Source organism: Oncorhynchus kisutch, linkage group LG21, assembly GCF_002021735.2.
Source record: "Oncorhynchus kisutch isolate 150728-3 linkage group LG21, Okis_V2, whole genome shotgun sequence".
Taxonomy (NCBI): Eukaryota; Metazoa; Chordata; class Actinopteri; order Salmoniformes; family Salmonidae; genus Oncorhynchus; species Oncorhynchus kisutch.
The window spans coordinates 23148500-23168346 of record NC_034194.2 but is presented as its reverse complement, the minus strand read 5'-3'; the positions used below and the strand labels follow the sequence as shown (position 1 = coordinate 23168346).

At 42.6% G+C, this 19847-nt stretch overlaps 1 protein-coding gene across 2 annotated transcripts in view; it reads right to left on the bottom strand.

The window, feature by feature from the left end:
- The window catches only part of LOC109866332 (protein tyrosine phosphatase non-receptor type 14), a 91356-nt gene that overhangs the window by 68507 nt on the left and 3002 nt on the right, over positions 1-19847 (bottom strand). The gene's annotated exons all lie outside the window — the stretch shown is intronic.

Sequence of the window (19847 nt, the reverse complement as noted above, 5' to 3'; positions counted from 1 at the left end):
GGGGAAGATGTGAAGACATGGATGGATCAAGTTCAAACAGTAGAAAGAGGAATTCATGCGAGGCAGCAGCTGGCTTTGGAGGAACTAATGGAGCTTCTCTTCTCATATCTCCTGAGTGGGAGTCCTTTCCTTTTTATCTGGCTCAGCCAAAGAGGACAGCACACCAGACATTATACAGTGTAGCATTACATTATAGACACACGCGATCTCTACTCCAAATATAACTCTCATACACTAACAAACAATTCCTACAGCTTAGAAGTACATGTAGACTCCCTAACATGTGAATATTTTAGACAGAGTAGACGCACACACGTGCACACACACGTACACACTCAGTGTGTGGTTAAGTAGGGTTCAGAGAGTACTAGAATGGGAACCGTTTGAACACTATGCCTGGATTAATGATCAGGTCTGGGCTTTCATGTTCTGTAGAAGAGCCTACCATCAGGAGAGAAAAAGGGCTTTGAAGTTGTTCAACACACACACAGACAAGACAGACAGACACACCAAGGTCTCCGTTATGAAAATGTGGTGCTGGACATTTGACCAGCAGAATTTTCATTTGAGAAATTTACCGGACCCACAGGCCTTTGCATAGGGTGCGTAACCTGATTAGGACGTTCCCTCGCGGTGCTCAGAATGAAGGAAATCACTTCAGATGATGGTAATTATTCTTCACAGAACATGCACGTCGAGTACGCAATAATTGGTGTCCTTCTTACAGCGCACTTTGAAGATGTTAGAACAACTTTCCACATTTACTTTACCTCAGCCAACAAGACGAGTAACAAACAGCAAAATGACTAGCCCATGCATAAGCGGCACATGAGTTTAAAGTTTTGGGAAGCTAATATTCACCATCCACCTTTATAAAGCATCATCGCATTTGCTGACTTATGTAAAATCTCATATCCTGATAAAGGTCATTTTCTGTAAATTCAATGAATAAATAGTTGATATAAAATTACCACATGTAAAGGCCTATTTCTTATTACATTTTTAAATATACTCAACAAATAAAAAGGTACTTACTCATATTTGATCACTTCTCCTTTTATTTAGAACCTTGGCGCAAATGTTCAATTAAGCATGTAACAAAATATAAAATATGAATGTATCAAATTTAAAAAGGTAAATAGAAAACACTTCAACTATAGGTGAAAAACAAAATCAATATAGGCCGAAAATGTATATATATTTTTTGGGGGGCTTGCCTGTTTTGCATGTTATTTTGGCATTAATACGTGTCACATATCAATTTGCATTTGGTACCTCGGGTCGAGTGTTAGCACCAACTCACGAAACCCCAGTTTCTCGACCGTATAAATTGGGGCCATGTCTTTGCAGATGTAAGTGGTAACGGCAGCTGTTATCTCCTTCCATCTTTGTGATTCTTTGCCATATGGTGTGTCGCGAGCAAAAGCCTCTTGCAACGTCTGAGGTTTGTTTTGAGCACTCGACTGTACTTTTTTGGGTCTCATCCGTAGACTCTCTCTGTACTGTTTCACATGATTTTTGCATAGGTGGTAAGAGGTTAGTGGTGTTTGAGCCTGTTGTCAGGACCGGCCTGCGGCATATTTTTGCAGAGGACGGTTTTCTGGTCTGTGTCAGACGTTTCATACCCTAACCACGTCCATGCGACTGAAGTAGCCCCTCTTTTAGGTACGAGCTCAGTGTCTCTGTGCACTGTGTCAAGTTCACTCTCCTCCATGTTTGTTTGTGTTGCAAATTTCCTTCCACACGGCAAAGCGTCATCCAATTGGCGAAAAAAATTGCAGTAAAGAGTGATTTGTGACACAACGAAATAAACGATAGAGCATAATATGAAATGATAGACAAACATCTATCGGCATAAGATGTAAACTCACGTCAACTGCGTTTATTTTCAGCAAACTTAACCTATGTAAATATTTGTATGAACATAACAAGATTCAACCACTGAGACATAAACTGAACAAGTTCCACAGACATGTGACTAACAGAAATGGAATAATATGTCCCTGAACAAAGGGGGTCGAAATCAAAAGTAACAGTCAGTATCTGGTGCGGCCACCAGCTACATTAAGTACTGCAGTGCATCTCCTCCTCATGGACTGCACCAGATTTGCCAGTTCTTGCTGTGAGATATTACCCAACTCATCCACCAAGGTACCGGCAAGTTCCCAAACATTTCTGGGGGGAATGGCCCTAGCCCTCACCCTCCGATCCAACAGGTCCCAGATGTGCTCAAAGGGATTGAGTTCCGGCCTCTTCGCTGGCCATGGCAGAACACTGACATTTCTGTCCTGCAGGAAATCACGCACAGAATGAGCAGTATGGCTGGTGGCATGGTCATGCTGGAGGGTCATGTCGGGATGAGCCTGCAGGAAGGGTACCACATGAGGGAGGAATATGTCTACCCTGTAATGCACAGCATTGAGATTTCCTGCAATGACAACAAGCTCAGTCCGATGATGCTGTGACACACCGCCCCAAACCATGACGGACCCTCCACCTCTAAATCGATCCCTCTCCAGAGTACAGGCCTCGGTGTAACGCTCATTCCTTCGGCGATAAACGCGAATCCGATCATCACCCCCGGTGAGACAAAACCGCGTCTTGTCAGAGATGATCACTTTTTGCCAGTCTGGTCCAGCGATGGTGGGTTTGTGCCCATAGGCGACGTTGTTGCCGGTGATGTCTCGTGAGGACCTGCCTTACAACAGGCCTACAAGTCCTCAGTCCAGCCCCTCTCAGCCTATTGCGGACAGTCTGAGCACTGATGGAGGGATTGTGCGTTCCTGGTGTAACTCGGGCAGTTGTTGCCATTCTATACCTGTCCCGCAGGTGTGATGTTCGGATGTACCGATCCTGTGCAGGTGTTGTTATACGTGGTCTGCCACTGCGAGGACGATCAGCTGTCCATCCTGTCTCCCTGTAGCGCTGTCTTAAGCATCTCACGGACATTGCAATTTATTTCTCTGGCCACATATGCAGTCCTCATGCCTTATGCCTCCTTATAAACACATTTCATGCAATTCTACTACACTTTATATGACTGCAGACATTAGAATAATCTTTTTTAATACGACAAATTACAGGGTAGCCTACTCTTCTGACACTGACAATAAAAATGACGTATGTATAATAAGCCTACGAGAAGAGGAGACACAAATAGAATATGATGCCCATCTAAACTGGAGGAGGAAATTAATGTCCAAAAACAAACTTTTCAGTGGCACTGACCCAACAATGGACGTGCCGCCTATGAGCCTATGTCAATCTACTCTCTAACATAGTAGAAAAGTTGACATATTCTATTGGTCAGCTTGTCGAGAAAGAAATAGCACAAACAGACTCTAGGACATTTGTGGGACGATAGATCCCAGATTCATACAACCAGTAGGCCTAGGCTACATAAAAAAGTCTGTTGCAACAGATCAGCACATTTAGCTTAAAATATTGATAAACTATTCATTCTAAACCTTATTAGCGCACCAACAAGGCAGTAGGGTACGCGGAAATGTGCATTTGGCTACCAGACAATGAAAGAAAGCTGATAGAGAAATAGGCTAATGGTTTCAATGGCATATGGAAGTCTTTATAAAATAATTGCCTCCACAGATATGGTCAGATTTTGCTTGGGCTACTTTGAAGCAAGGTAAAACATGCCTCGTAAAATCTAGTAAAGCATTCAGGTTTCAAACAATTAAGTCGCTATATGTTTTTAAAATACATACTGCCTCCAGCACATTGCACAGTGGTGTGTGATGTGTTGCTGAAGCCTGCCCTTCCATTGCCTATGCATTTGAATGGCGAATGGGAAGCACGCTTCAATTACCAGTTGAGAAATACAAATATGATGTATTTTTAATCGTGGTCCAAAAACAATTTTTAACACCCGATTGCATTTAGAATTGTTGTACAATGATTGGGCTTATAAAGCCCAACCACTTTGCTACTTGGGGTGGCAGGTAGCCTAGTGGTTAGAGCGTTGGGCCAGTAACCGAAAGGTTGGTGGATTGAATCCCTGAGCGGACAAGATAAAAATCTGTCGTTCTGCCCCTGAACAAGGCAGTTAATCCACTGTTCTTAGGCTGTCATTGTAAATAAGAATTTGTTCTTAAGTGACTTGCCTGGTTAAATTAAAGAGCTGTCTGACAGATTCTCTGCCCAAAGGCTCTGTATCTGTATGCTGTGCGTGTGATAAATAACATACATAACCAATATACACAGGCACCAATTTAATTCCACTAAATTAGGCAAATTGAACAATAGACTGATACGCATGACCGGTCAAATGTATTTACATCAACTGGTATTTACAACCATGAATAGCCTAAAATGTATTTACATCAACTGGTATTTACAACCATGAATAGCCTAAAATGTATTTACATCAACTGGTATTTACAACCATGAATGTAAAATGTATTATTTTGCAATGGGATTTTTTTCCTTCTTCCGGACAATTTTTTTTTAACCGTCAAAAGCCGGCTAATACCGGCTAACAGAAACCCTAAAAACACACACACACGAAACCCCAGCTAGCACATTTGGTTTCTTGGAAGTTGTGGGAACATATGTTTTTGGTTTCACATTGGATGTGGGAACGAAGCCATTTCCTGACCGGTAGAAGCGAACATTTTGTTGGTCTGGGAACAGAAATGATTGATTATTTGGAGGTTTTTGAACGACTTCCTTAAACGTTTCAGTGAATGTTTCGATAAGACTTTTAATAACACTGCTGGCCTATTTTGGGTCAACTCTTTGAACAACAAACACTGATAGGACACTTGGAAAGGAATTTCCTTAAGCATTAATCATACAAACACAAGTATTATTTATTGTGAAACAGCATCAGTGAGATTCTAACCTGTCTTCTGTTCTCTGTCCATGGAATTAGTCCGCTGTGCCACCAGGATGGAGCTACAATTCCATGTTTTTTTACTCATACAAAGCTGTTCATTTGAGTCTATTCAAACAGACCCCATTTAAAAGGAAATAAGTACTCATTAAGATCAGGTGTGTAGAATTAATGGGAACGGCCAAAACACTAGAACATGCTTAACTAATTCTACTGTGTTACTTTTTATATTGACTTTATTTTGCAATTCTTTTCTTAACTCTATTTCTTGAACTGCGCTGTTGGTTAAGGGCTTGTAAGTACGCATTTCACGGTATTCGGCGCATGTGACAAATACAATTTGATTTGAAGATAGAGGATATGTATAAGTTTTTAAATAACATCATTAGAACATTCTCTGAATGTTATTACAGTTTTCTTGTGTTTTTATGTAAAGTTTTCTTAATATTCTTGGAGCAATTTGAGAACATGACTTGAAATAAAACCATGAGGAAACGTTATGCTGAAGTACTGAAATTCCCACAGCAGGGAATTGTTTCTTACTGTAACGTTCTCTGAACTATTTGAGAACATTCCCAATGTCAAACCAGAATGTTTCTTACCAGCATTTGTATTAAATGCAACCATATTTGAACTTTTAGGAAATTATATGTTCAAGTGTTGATATACGAAGTTCCTTCAATATGCTGAGAATGTTCCAAAGCCAAGCAACTATCTTGCAGCATTCCCAGAAAGATGTGGGAATGTTGAATGCAAAATAACCCTAGGACAAGCACGCTCTCACCAAGCTCTATTTCATAAACAACACTGAAAGCATACTGGTAATGATTAAGTTAAGAGTTATTACATAGTTACCACCTAGAGGTAATATCATATAGCTTAACACTTGGAGAGCCAGAATTACATGACTACTAGAATGGCCATGATATTCCATAATAAATAATAAATTGTCAAATTAATGCATTTATTATGTTAAAATAGGTCATACGAAACCTCAGGACACCAAATGTTAATGTAATGAGAAAGAAAATCTATTGATTGATCTTGTATTTTCTGACTATAAGACAACAGTTGCCTGCCCATCCAAACTACACCTAAACTATGTTTAAACACATATAATCACACATGTATTAATAGATGTGGCCTAAAGACAAGATTAAATTGACAACAGTCTGATGGGTGACAATAAAGTCAATTGTCAAATTGAGAATGAAGAGACCAGCGAGTGTGCATTGGCATAGAAGTGAACGGAGCTTACCAAAAAGCACTTTTTCAAATCAACTTTTACAGGTCCATGCAGGCCAGATGTTTTGATAGTTCATTAGAAACCTTAGATAGGGTATAGCTATCAAAATTGCTGTTTCAAAATATAACTTTCTGAGTACTGGCGACAATCAGCAACAGTCATTTGGGTTTAAATATCCTTTCTATTTTATTCTGTTATATTCCATTATATTATTACTGTAAAATATGTGTGTGTTGACTGTGGTAAGGCAGGGGAATACAAACATGTGATGTCTGCTAAATGAACAAGTTGATTTCATTGGCATGGCGTAGCCATTTAGCCTCGGCTACTAAGCACAGATAAAAAAACTAAAAACATGCTATTCTGTTCTTTTGAAATAAATTCTTAGTATCATGTTTTTAATTACCTATGCATATATGCATATTTATCTCAAAGTTCTGCTAGTGTAAAATACACATATTTAGGAAAAGTCCATTACAAACCGCCCTAGTGTTACAAACCTAGTGTTAATGCTCCATGATGTAGACGGGAACTGAGATAACAACAACATAAGCATCCCTAACAGTAGTGGGGAGCTGAGCTAGCATTAAAATTAGCATCACTAACAGTAGTGGGGAGCTGAGCTAGCATTAACATTAGCACCACTAACAGTAGTGGGGAGCTAGCATTAACATTAGCATCACTAACAGTAGTGGGGAGCTGAGCTAGCATTAACATTATCACCACTAACAGTAGTGGGGAGCTAGCATTAACATTAGCACCACTAACAGTAGTGGGGAGCTAGCATTAACATTAGCATCACTAACAGTAGTGGGGAGCTGAGCTAGCATTTACATTAGCACCACTAACAGTAGTGGGGAGCTAGCATTAACATTAGCATCACTAACAGTAGTGGGGAGCTGAGCTAGCATTAATATTAGCACCACTAACAGTAGTGGGGAGCTGAGCTAGCATTAACATTAGCATCACTAACAGTAGTGGGGAGCTAGCATTAACATTAGCATCACTAACAGTAGTGGGGAGCTGAGCTAGCATTAACATTAGCACCACTAACAGTAGTGGGGAGCTAGCATTAACATTAGCATCACTAACAGTAGTGGGGAGCTGAGCTAGCATTAACATTAACATCACTAACAGTACTGTTAAAGGCAGAGGCTGCGGTTCCAAAGGTAACCACCCTGTTCCGACCCCCTGGAAGTCTTTACCCCAGAGCTAAAAACATGTATCACATTCTGCACATGTGCTTCTTTAGCTGTACTTTACACACACACATTTTTGTGTTCACTGTTTTACTGGAAACGTCCATGCAGCATCTGCATACCAACCATTTGATCTCAATCAGTTTCATGGGGATATGCATTTAGATCTTCTTGTGTTATACAGTGTTGATTAGAAGTAGCCCAGTGTTGTTTTGAATAATGTAAAAGCAGATGGTGTTAACAAACTGTAGCATACCTGTGTTTTGTTTCAATCAAAGCACATATTCTGCCTAGAGGCGGACTGTAGAGTTTTGGCATGAGAGGAAATGAGAGAAAAATGTGAACATTCGCACAATCATCCTAAAATGAGGTGTTTTTTGTCTTGCAGTATGTAACGTTATACTATGCTATTATCAGTTCTGTTATGTAGAATACCATCATTATGTGATCTTGCAGACATGTTTTTTATTTTATTAAACTAGCACCATTCTCTATTCATCACTGAAACTTGACAGTAGCCTGTTCTATGGGCAGACGAAGGAGTAGAGAAGAGACTATGCATAAAATATAGAATCCTGCACATTTTTTTTCCAATTGTGAAGAGGCTTCCAGATAATTGGGAACTGCAACCAGTCAGTGGAATGAACTGGCCTCATGCAGGATTGATAGTCTAAAGGGCCCACAACACCAATCAAAATCCCCCAAACCTCCTGTAGAGAACTACAACCTCTCCTCCAGCCCAAAACAAAACATGCTGAGAAGTAGTGTCAACCAAGATCTCAGAGAGAGATGGAGAGGGAGACGCAGAGACAAAAAGGGACGAGAGAGACGAAAAGACAGAGTGAGAGAGAGAGACAGGGGGGGAGAGGGAGAGAGACAGAGAGGGAGAGTGCGAGACAGAGGGAAGAGGGAGAGAGACAGAAGAAAGAGAGGGAAGAGGGGGAGAGAGAGACGGAGAGACAGAGGGGGAGAGGGAGAGACAGAGGTAGAGTGAGAGACAGAGGGAAGAGAGAGAGAGAGAGACAGAGAGACAGAAGGAAGAGAGGGAAGAGGGGGAGAGAGACAGAGGGAAGAGGGGGAGAGCGATGGAGAGAGAAGGAAGAGAGGGAGAGAGGCAGAGAGAGAGAGGGAGAGAGAGAGAGACAGCAAGGGAAGAGAGAGTGAAGAGGGGGAGAGAGAGAGAGAGAGAGAGAGAGAGAGAGAGAGAGAGAGAGAGAGAGAGAGAGAGAGAGAGACAGCGGGAAGAGGGGGAGAGAGAGAGATGGAGAGACAGAGGGAAGAGAGGGAGAGAGGCGGAGAGACAGAGAGGGAGAGAGAGAGAGAGACAGCGAGTGAAGAGGGGGAGAGAGAGCGAGAGAGACTGAGGGAAGAGGGAGAGAGAGACAGAGGGAAGAGGGGGAGAGAGAGATGGAGAGACAGAGGGAAGATAGACAGAGAGACAGAGAGGGAGAGACAGAGAGGGAAGAGGGGTAGAAGATGTGGGCTAGGAATGAAAAGGAGTGTAAAAAAGGCTCAAGTGAGCAAGGAAGAGAGAGAAGAAGGAGAGGAGGAAAAGGGGAGGAGGAGGAGAGGATAGACAGTGGGAATGTGTTGCTTCTTGTCTGGTCTCTGGCAGTGTGGTGCTGATACTCAGTTTGGATTCAAGCCCAGATTCCTCTCTACTCTGACTAGAAAAACAGAGCACACCTGACAGAAGTATGCGGAGGGATGGTGTGTGTGTGTGCGTGTGTGTGTGTAAGAGATAAAGAGAGAGATTGGAGGAGGTGGCTATATGGCCAATAGGTGCAGTATGAACTTCTGAACAATACATTTTAGATTTTTTATGCTCTTTTGCACACCAGTATTTCTATTTGCACATCCTCATCTGCACATCTATCACTCCAGTGTCAATTGCTAAATTGTAATTACTTCGCCACTATGGCCTATTTATTGCCTTACCTCCTTACTTCATTTGCACACACTGTATATAGATTTTTTTCTATTGCGTTATTGACTGTACGTTTGTTTATCCCATGTGTAACTCTGTGTTGTTGTTTGTGTTGCACTGCTTTGCTCTATCTTGACCAGGTCGCAGTTGTAAATGAGAACTTGTTCTCAACTGGCTTACCTGGTTAAATAAAGGTGAATAAAAAAAAATATATTTAATCCAATAATAGGTTGGTATCACAACAACAAGCCCAACCTGACTGGGCAAAATAGATGGGGCGTTACACATTCCTTATCCTGGAATCCTGAATCTCACTGAGAAAACAAACACTTGCTATTGTAGCTTCTTGTTCATGTGTTTTTCACTATAATTAGTTAACAATGGGTGACTAAATCGGCCTTGTTTTCTGATTGGTGGACTTTGGTCTGTTAAGCATTGTGGTCACCGGACCTGAGCCACAGTCCTTCTGACCCTGACTGTGGCATGAGATTGGGGGAAGTGACATCAACAGCTGACAGTAAACCCCACTTAACCCAAACCACCATAGAAATGTTCTCACGCACACAGACCAGCTAAATCACTAGGGGATGGCAACTGATTAAGCAAACAAGCAAACACACATGTGCGCGGGCATGCACGACACACACACACACAGTAAACACACCCTTCAGAGGTTAGCCAAGGGGCCAGACAGCAGTTATTGCAATATAAAACTAGCAATCAACTGCATCATTTTGTCTGTGGTTGAAGATACACAGACAGACAATAGATTGAGACCAAACCTTCCCACTTCAGGCACAGCGTTACATAAACGCAGCCACACCATCCCCCTGCCAGCGGGTTTATCTTCGGCTCACATAAACAGCCTATACATTTATGAATTTGCACATTGTAATTTTGCGGTGCCCAAAATGCAAGGGGTAGCAGAGGAAGACACAGAGAGAGCGAGAGTGAGTTGTTTTTTTGTTTCCAATATAGCAGTGTTTACTATGAAACCCTTCCAGAGTTTTTCCCTCTCTCTCTCTCTCTTTTTCCCGCTCCCCCTCTCTGTGCTGGCTGGGAGACAGCTGTTCCTCTGTCAGTTTGATGAGAACCGCGAGGTGCCACTGTGGGGTGTCGCTCCAAAGTAATAAAAGAGAGTAAAATCCTAATAAAAACAGGATGGGTGGGAGTTATCTCTTTCTCAGCTTGTTGTCTATCTGACCTCATGGGGGCTTCGTTTAGAAAGATACACGAGAGTCATATTCACATAGTCTTATCATTGACTCCTCTGCTGTTTAGTTTTCTGGAATTGAATGAGTGACAAACTAACCAACTACAGTGAAAAGGGACTAAATATGAATCCACATCCCAACCAGGAGCTACTATGATGCAAACCAAAAAGGCCCCAAAAAGATGCTAACAACTCTTTCCACTGGTTTAAATGTCCAGTATCGTCAAAATGTTGTATCATATTGTACAACAGCTGAGGAAACTAACACTGTAAAAGTGTGAAAGAAATTGATCCGTGTTATTTCCTAAAAAAGTTGCTGGTTGAATTTGCATGGGTGGCATGGTGACATCACCACGAGGTACATTAGTTAATAGACCAACAGCAACGAGTGTTCCAAACCTCTCTACCAATAACAGCTTATTTTCCATTAGGGCCTATGGAGATGACCCTAACCAAAACATGCTCTTACAGAGTCACGCTAGCCTACACACCAGAGCAGACTAATATTACACAACCAAAACACCGGCCTGCTACACACTCAAACCTGCTTACATAGCACAACCAAGACACAGTATTACTGTCTCACTACACACTCAAACCTGCCTACATAGCACAACCAAAACACAGTATTACTGTCTCACTACACACCCAAACCTGCTTACATAGCACAACCAAAACACAGTATTACTGTCTCACTACACACCTAAATATTCTAGTCATACTGACACACTGTCTACAGAATACTGCAAATAACAATCCTTTAATATTGGAAAACCAAAGCAGTGTCTTAAATGGTTATGATACAAACCAAACCCTGTACACTGGTTCTCTACAAGCAGCGAGGACAATTCATATTATCGTGTTTCACTGAACTTTGAAAAACAGGCAGACTCTGGGCAGCCCCCACGCATACTGATCTGTGGTGTGTGTGTGTTGGAAAATCAAGTCTGCAGAACAGAGACCATCTTGTCTAGGGCATATTTTTTTTCTCCCCACTACTAGAGGCACACAGAGAAAGGCAGCAACAGCTTTTTGATGTTTGGCTTCCAGCGTAGCGTAACAGTGTAAAACACTGTGTAAAACACTTCCCCAACACCCACACACACATATCAATCTACTGACCATAAATCATACTATCTGTCTGACAGACATCTTACAGCTGTGTAGAATACAATGCAACTTTCTCTCCACCCGCAAGACAAAGACCGCCTGGAACGTCAACAAAGAACAACACTGTCCTATACCATGCTCATACTCAATCTAGTGACAGCACAAGTCTTTAGTAACTCCCATTACATGACAACACTTCAGTGTCAAATGAACAACACACTCACACACACATACACACTGTGAACTTATTACTGAACAATGTGTCCATACACACCAGTCGGCTATAACCTTATACCCCAGAAAAAGTAAGGTAAACAGACCTATGATAATTGGACGGTCAACCATGTCAACTCCTTCAGGAATTAAACGCATCTTATCGGACTCTTTTTTTGTCTCCTCTCCAGATCTGTAACCTAATGCCACACACAGGGACAGAGGTTCTGATTTCTGTAGTCGCCAGCTATCAGGTTACCAGTAGTAAAACAACCCTATCATACACAGTGAAGAAAACTAGTAATCTTGTGTGGCTATTCAAAAACTCTGTTTGATGTATCATGATGGAAAACGCCAGTCACCCCAAAGTAAACAACACATCTTACAAAAAGCTCAATTCAGACACGTAATGTGGGTGTTCTGTCAAAGCAGGGCTCCTTTGACAATTCTTCTCTATTCATGCTCACACAAAAGAGGGAACAAAACAGCACTTTGTCACCTACTGTTAAAACCATTAGACGCAGGGCATTTGGAGTGAGGATGTAAATGTATCATGTGTAATTTAATCAATCTGATCTCTTGCGCTTCTCTTCTTTCCCTCTCTCTGAGTCTCTAAATCTCTCTTTCTCTCTCTCTCCCTGAGTCTCTCTCTCTGAGTCTCTGTCTCTCTCTCTGAGTCTCTCATTGTCTCTCTCTCTCTGAGTCACTCTCTCACTGAGTCTCTCTCTGTCTCTCTTTGAGTCTCTGTATCAATTCAATTCAATTCAAGGGGTTTATTGGCATGGGAAACATGTGTTAACATTGCCAAAGCAAGTGAGGTAGATAATATATAAAGTGAATATATAAAGTGAATATATAAAGTGAATATATAAAGTGAATATATAAAGTGAAATAAACAATAAAAATGTACAGTAAACATTACACATCTCTCTGAGTCTTTCTCTCTCTCTGAGTCTCCCTCTCTCTCTCTCTCTTAGTCTCTGTCTGAGTGTCTCTCTGTCCCACGCTACACACGAGCACTTTAGCAAAACAAACAGGTTTAGTGCTTAAGTGCCCGTGGCTGGTCTGTCACTAGTTTCGTTTTCACGACGTGTTCTGTGTTCTCCAACCCAACACACACACAGATGCTACGGTACCTCTGAGGACTACTGTTAACCACACATACAGACAGACAACCACAAACCACCTCACTCAGATAAAGAACCTTCACTATTTCAGGTTCCAGTTTCTGCTGATTGTTCTTCAAAGGGTTGTGTTGAATCTGTCTGGATGCTCATTGCTGGTTGAAGTGCTCAAAAACCTCCTGAGAGAAATATGACTTCAACAAGTAAGAGGAAAGTTTAAGGACACATCACACACACACATTCCAGCAGACACGTGTGGACTTATACACACACACACACTATGGTTCCGGCATCTCAGATTCCCCAGACTGCCTGAGGGGCAATGAAGGAAGGAGTTGTGTTGGGATGCCTCACTGGACGATGCAACACACCCCTGGGTGCCCCTTTGTTACCTGACACACTAGCCATGTGTGTTTCTGTCTGCCTCGGAAAACCCACTCAGAAACTCTCTGTTAATAGTTTAGCCGTATCATGTTGCTCAGTTAGGACAATAGCTTTAACTCTCCTCATCTGTGCAAATGATCACACACACAAACACGCACAAACATACACACCACACACACACACAGACACAAGCAGCTGCAAGCAGATTGTAGAGCCAGACAGTCAGGGTCCTTGTTAGAAACGCATCTGCTGTTTCACTCTTCATTTGGTCTCTCTCTCTCTCTCTCCCTCCCTCTCTCGCTCTGGTGTGTGAGAACACTGAGACACTGACAAACACAGTGTTGAGCATTCACACTGAGGTGAGACTCAGACAGGGAGGGAGCAGGGAGCCACCTCAGCCTTGTTAACGTATGAGAGGGTCAAGTTAAGGGTTGACAGAGCTCTGTTAAAGATAAAGGAATGTGTTTATAGTGATCTATAGTGCACTGCATAGCAGATATAACTTACAAGAATGCACAATAATATGATACATACTGCTACTGTAGTTAGGCCTTGCTTAATGATAAAGTAGGTGTGCCCAATAATGTTTGTGCCATGTTTTGTGCTGCTGCCATGTTGTGTGGCTACCGTGTTGTTGTTAGGTTGTGTTGCTACCATGCTGTGTTGTCATGTGTTGGTGCCTTGCTATGTTGTTAGGTCTCTCTTTATGTAGTGTTGTGTTGTCTCTCTTGTTGTGATGTGTGTTTTGTCCTATATTTATATTGTATTCATGTATTATTTCTAATCCCAGACCCCCGTCCCCGCAGGAGGCCTTTTGCATTTTAGTAGGCCGTCATTGTAAATTAAAAATTGTTAACTGACTTGCCTAGTTAAATAAAGGTAAAAATGTAAAAATAAACCAATAACAATGTGTGTCAATGCGATTCCATGAAAAACACTTCAAGACTGGATATTCAAAAGAACCATTGGTGCCAGCGGTGATTAAGTAGCTAGCCATTAGGGACCATGGTAGTGGTAACCATTGGTGCCAGCGGTGAATAAGTAGCTAGCCATTAGGGACCATGGTAGTGGTAACCATTGGTGCCAGCGGTGATTAAGTAGCTAGCCATTAGGGACCATGGTAGTGGTGACCATTGGTGCCAGCAGTGATTAAGTAGCTAGCCATTAGGGACCATGGTAGTGGTGACCATTGGTGCCAGCGGTGATTAAGTAGCTAGCCATTAGGGACCATGGTAGTGGTGACCATTGGTGCCAGCAGTGGATTAAGTAGCTAGCCATTAGGGACCATGGTAGTGGTGACCATTGGTGCCAGCGGTGGATTAAGTAGCTAGCCATTAGGGACCATGGTAGTGGTGACCATTAGTGCCAGCGGTGATTAAGTAGCTAGCCATTAGGGACCATGGTAGTGGTGACCATTGGTGCCAGGGGTGATTAAGTAGCTAGCCATTAGGGACCATGGTAGTGGTGACCATTGGTGCCAGCGGTGGATTAAGCAGCTAGCCATTAGGGACCATGGTAGTGGTGACCATTGGTGCCAGCGGTGGATTAAGTAGCTAGCCATTAGGGACCATGGTAGTGGTGACCATTGGTGCCAGCGGTGATTAAGTAGCTAGCCATTAGGGACCATGGTAGTGGTGACCATTGGTGCCAGCAGTGGATTAAGTAGCTAGCCATTAGGGACCATGGTAGTGGTGACCATTGGTGCCAGCGGTGAATAAGTAGCTAGCCATTAGGGACCATGGTAGTGGTGACCATTGGTGCCAGCGGTGGATTAAGTAGCTAGCCATTAGGGACCATGGTAGTGGTGACCATTGGTGCCAGCGGTGATTAAGTAGCTAGCCATTAGGGACGATGGTAGTGGTGACCATTGGTGCAAGCGGTGGATTAAGTAGCTAGCCATTAGGGACCATGGTAGTGGTGGCCATTGGTGCCAGCGGTGATTAAGTAGCTAGCCATTAGGGACGATGGTAGTGGTGACCATTGGTGCAAGCGGTGGATTAAGTAGCTAGCCATTAGGGACCATGGTAGTGGTGACCATTGGTGCCAGCTGTGGATTAAGTAGCTAGCCATTAGGGACCATGGTAGTGGTGACCATTGGTGCCAGTGGTGATTAAGTAGCTAGCCATTAGGGACGATGGTAGTGGTGACCATTGGTGCAAGCGGTGGATTAAGTAGCTAGCCATTAGGGACCATGGTAGTGGTGGCCATTGGTGCCAGCTGTGGATTAATTTCAAACAAATGAAAATACAATTATTAGATAATGATCATGTAGTTACCCATTTGATTTGAATTCTACCTTATCCAAGAAAATAAGTGAACTGTAAAATTAAATAAACCCTAAACATAGACTTTGTGTGTGTGTGTATGTGTGTGTGTGTTTGCGTCAGGGTTTCTGTTAGCCGGAAATAGCCGTCTTTTGGCCGATGAAAAATTAGAAACGCCCTGTAAATAGGCCAATTTTCCAGGAGAAGAAGAAAAAATCCCATTGCGAAATAATACTTAATACTTAATAATACTTAATAAGATTATGATTATTATTTTAAATATACTTAATTGTTTGAAACCTGAAAATTGTATTTAACAATATCAATGTTTTGCTCTACTGTGGGAATTGTGATAGAATCAATGCAATATTAGCCCCTTTCAATGTAATATACCGAAAGAAAGCCAACTATGCAAGATTTAGTATGCAGAACTAACTGTGCACGAAATGTTCCTGTAGGCAGAGCGTATTGGAGTAGGATTCTATTGCATTGACAGGCATGACTCAGGCAGTACTCTACACAGACCGGTGCGCCATAACCAATCATAGCTGCAGTAGGCCTACATGCAAATAGCCTTTGCCATATATGGATCTGTGCTATTCACTTTGAACTGGACTGTGTTTAGGCTACCGCGGTCATGAGTAGATGCACTTGTTTTGAGATCTGCATGTAGCAACAAATGCAACTTTGGTTCATATTCTTCACTAGTTAGTGAGTTATTAGCCCAGTTATAGCTCATTTCTAGTCAACAATGGAGGAGTAGTTGCTTCCAACAAGAGCACAAAAACAACATTTTCAGCCACCTCCTCGTCTGAAGAACAAGTGGATAAACAGGTTCATGTCAAGCCCTGCATGTTTTTTTTCAAGTCTCATGGAATGTAGGCCTACATTGAACACCACACATTGACTGCTACTGTAGGCTGAACGATAGAGCAGCTATTTCCATGTTCAAAATATTATGGGATGTGTTTTTACATTGTTTTTGATGGAAGCCAATCTAGTAGACCTACATTATGATCAAATAGCCACAGTAGCCTACTTGGCCACTGTTAAAACTGTAACTTAAAGCGGGTACAGCCTCAGTGTTCACAGTAAACACGAGCCGGAACACGAGCCGGAAGTTGCACATCATTTCACAATGCTCAGTGCCACTAAACATTTGAGGGAACCCATGCTAGTTGTTGCGTATTAGAACTCCCCTCTTTCTACATTTCTAAGGGATATTTTAATCTCTGTCACATGAAACCGCTCGCATGTGCAGTGTGCTTTGACAAAGGTGTTTTCCATTACTGCCTTCTGCGCTTATAATGTGAATAAATAACAGTTTATCAACATTTTAAGCGAAGCGTTCTGACCTGTTGCATCAGACTCATTGCTATATGAGTAAATGTGGACCGTTCTTCTAACATCTTCAAAGTGCGCGTCAGAATTCAACAAGAAGAACCGCACATTGTTGCATCCTCGACTTGCAAGTGCTGTTAATATGAATGACCATCATCTAAATGTGATTTCTGTCATTCTGAGCACCGTGGGTGGACGCCCTAATCAGGTTACACACCCAATGCATATGGGTCCGGTAAATTTCTCATATGTCTGGGAAATTAAAATGCTGCCGGTCAAATGTCCGGCCCCATATTTTCCTAACAGAAACCTGTGTGTATATTGGCATCAGTGCCCTGGTGTTCTGGACTGGAATGAACTGGTCATGTTCAGCGTTCCTGACTGCAGTTCCCATGTAAACAGAGCTGTCACCCTGACATGGACAGGAGGAGGAGGATCAAAGAGGATAAGTCTCAGTGACACTCGGCAGAGACGTTTTTCCGAACCTGGACCGCCGCACCACGACTCATCCTGTGCCACAGGAAACGGTCGCTGATGTCATGGAGAGAGTAGGGAGCGGATGAGAGGGAGAGATAAAGAGAGAGAAAAGGGGGGAGGCCAAGTGAGAAAGTGTGTCTGTGTATGTGAGAGAGAGAGAGTTGGAGAAGAGAGAAAGTTAACCCAACCAACACTACCACTACCTTCTTTCTAATGAGAGGATGAGAAAATGGAGAGAATGATAGAGGGACAGAGAACAGAGAGAGGGGGGCTGGTGAAACCCCTGTCACCCCTATCCCAGGCTCTTATCATGTTAGTCCAGTTGGTTGAGGGAGTGTTGGGGACAGAGGGAGGGAGGGAGTATCAACATGGAACCGTATCTGAGCAACTACCTCCAACACAACAGTATGGGACAGGCTGTGTCTACTGAAATTCAGCAGCCACCACTTTACAGCTAGATTTTCCATGCCCCCCCCCAACCACATCACACACACAAAAGCAGTATGTAGGCCACACATACACACACAAATGCAATAACCCACAAACACACACAGAAACATACGAGCACATTCACACACACACCCAACACAAAATAACTCACTCACCAAAAACCACTAAGCGTGCTTTCTCATGCCAAACCCTCAGTCAACATTCAACCTCCGAGGGGCTTCCCAACACAACACTATACAACTTTGCTATGCCGCTTTCTCTCCTGTCTACTATTTCTCTCTGCAATACAGAGATACCTGTAGCAAGAAATGAGAATGATGACAGAAGAGGCTTTTTGTGTGTGTGTGTGTGTGTGTGTGTGTGTGTGTGTGTGTGTGTGTGTGTGTGTGTGTGTGTGTGTGTGTGTGTGTGTGTGTGTGTGCGCGCACATGTGTGTGTGAATGTATGTGAGTGAGTGTGTGTGTGTGCTTGTGTGTGTGTTGTGTACCTGACTGGCCAGAAGGGCGGGCTGTAGAGTGACTGACAGCTTCTATGCAGCAACAGGTGAGTGAAATGAGTACCTGGGATACAGAGGGACGGGTTGAGACATGTCTGCCTCTGTTATTGTCTGAGGTGAGGTGCTGCTGTAGAGCTGCCTTACACAACTCACAAACACAGCAGTACTATCCTCTCTGTACACTTCCCAAATAATAAAATATAACAGGATAGAATGAAATCGAATAGCGCAGAGTGGTGCAGCAGTCTAAGGGATTGCATCACAGTGCTAGAGGTGTTACTACAGACCCGGGTTTGATCCTGGGCTATGTCACAACCGGCCGTGAGAGGAGTCCCATAGGGCGGCGCACAATTGGCCCAGCATCGTCTGGGTTTGGCCGGGGGGGCTTGACAAGTAGGCCATCATTGTAAATAAGAATTTGTTCTTAACTGACTTGCCTGGTTAAATAAAAATAAATAAAGAATATGGCTGCACAGAAGTAGGTAACCCAAGCATACAGATATAGCTGCCTACTAGCAACATTCTTAAAGAGATTCTCCTGTGCTTTTAAAAAAGACTTTTAAGCCAATAGTTTTGAATGTAGCGGTCACGAGAGCCAAAAGTGGTCCCCAAAAATTGCATACTACGCCACATACTCTGCTGTGTGTGCATCCTGCTAGCTGTCAATCAAATTGTGAGGGGCTGTGCTTCATTGGTTGAAACTCGACAGCTTTTAGTAAACAGTAGCTTTCAAAATAGGGATTTTGTGGCTAATTGAAGTAAAACAGTTATTCTGCTCATAGATTATGCATGTACAGTATGAAGGACATATTGACACATCCAGCCCAAAGCGGGAGGTTTAAAAAATATTTGCTAGTCACCAATGTTCTGGTGCATGTCTTTAAAGCCACTGACAGTCCAGCTCTTCAGCTCCTCTACCAGTGTTTAAAAAGCTGCTGTTGTGTATTCCCAGTCCACTTGTGCTAGCACCATATAATTTGCTCAGCATGCCATTGAGGTTATAAAGGCGACCAGATGTGTGTGTGGGGGGCACGCCTCCTGCAGCTATGCTATATATGCCATTACTGTACTCTCCTACTTTACGGTGGTAGTAATTCTAGGTGCATGTCCAAACAGATTGCTCTCACTCGCACACACCATTTTGAACACAGTGCTGGAGCCTTACTTTTTCCCAGCAATGTGCTAATGCTAATGTCATCACCATCACTAAAGAGTGGGAGACAGTGCTGGAGGCCCAGTCCCTTCTAGACAATTTCCTGGACAAACTGTTTAAACTTGGTGTAAACTTGGCAGTAGAAAACCTAAACAGTATATTTGACCTCTCAGCTTCCCTATCAAATCTAAAAATGTCAAGCAGACAACCTAAGAAAATGAGTAACAATGATAAATTGTTTGATGAATAATGAAAAAACCTAAGAAAGAAATTGAGAAACCTATCCAACCAAAAACATAGAGACCCAGAAAACCTGAGCCTACGCCTTCACTATGGTGAATCATTAAAACAAGACAGAAATACACTACGGAAAAAGAAGGAACAGCACGTCAGAAATCAGC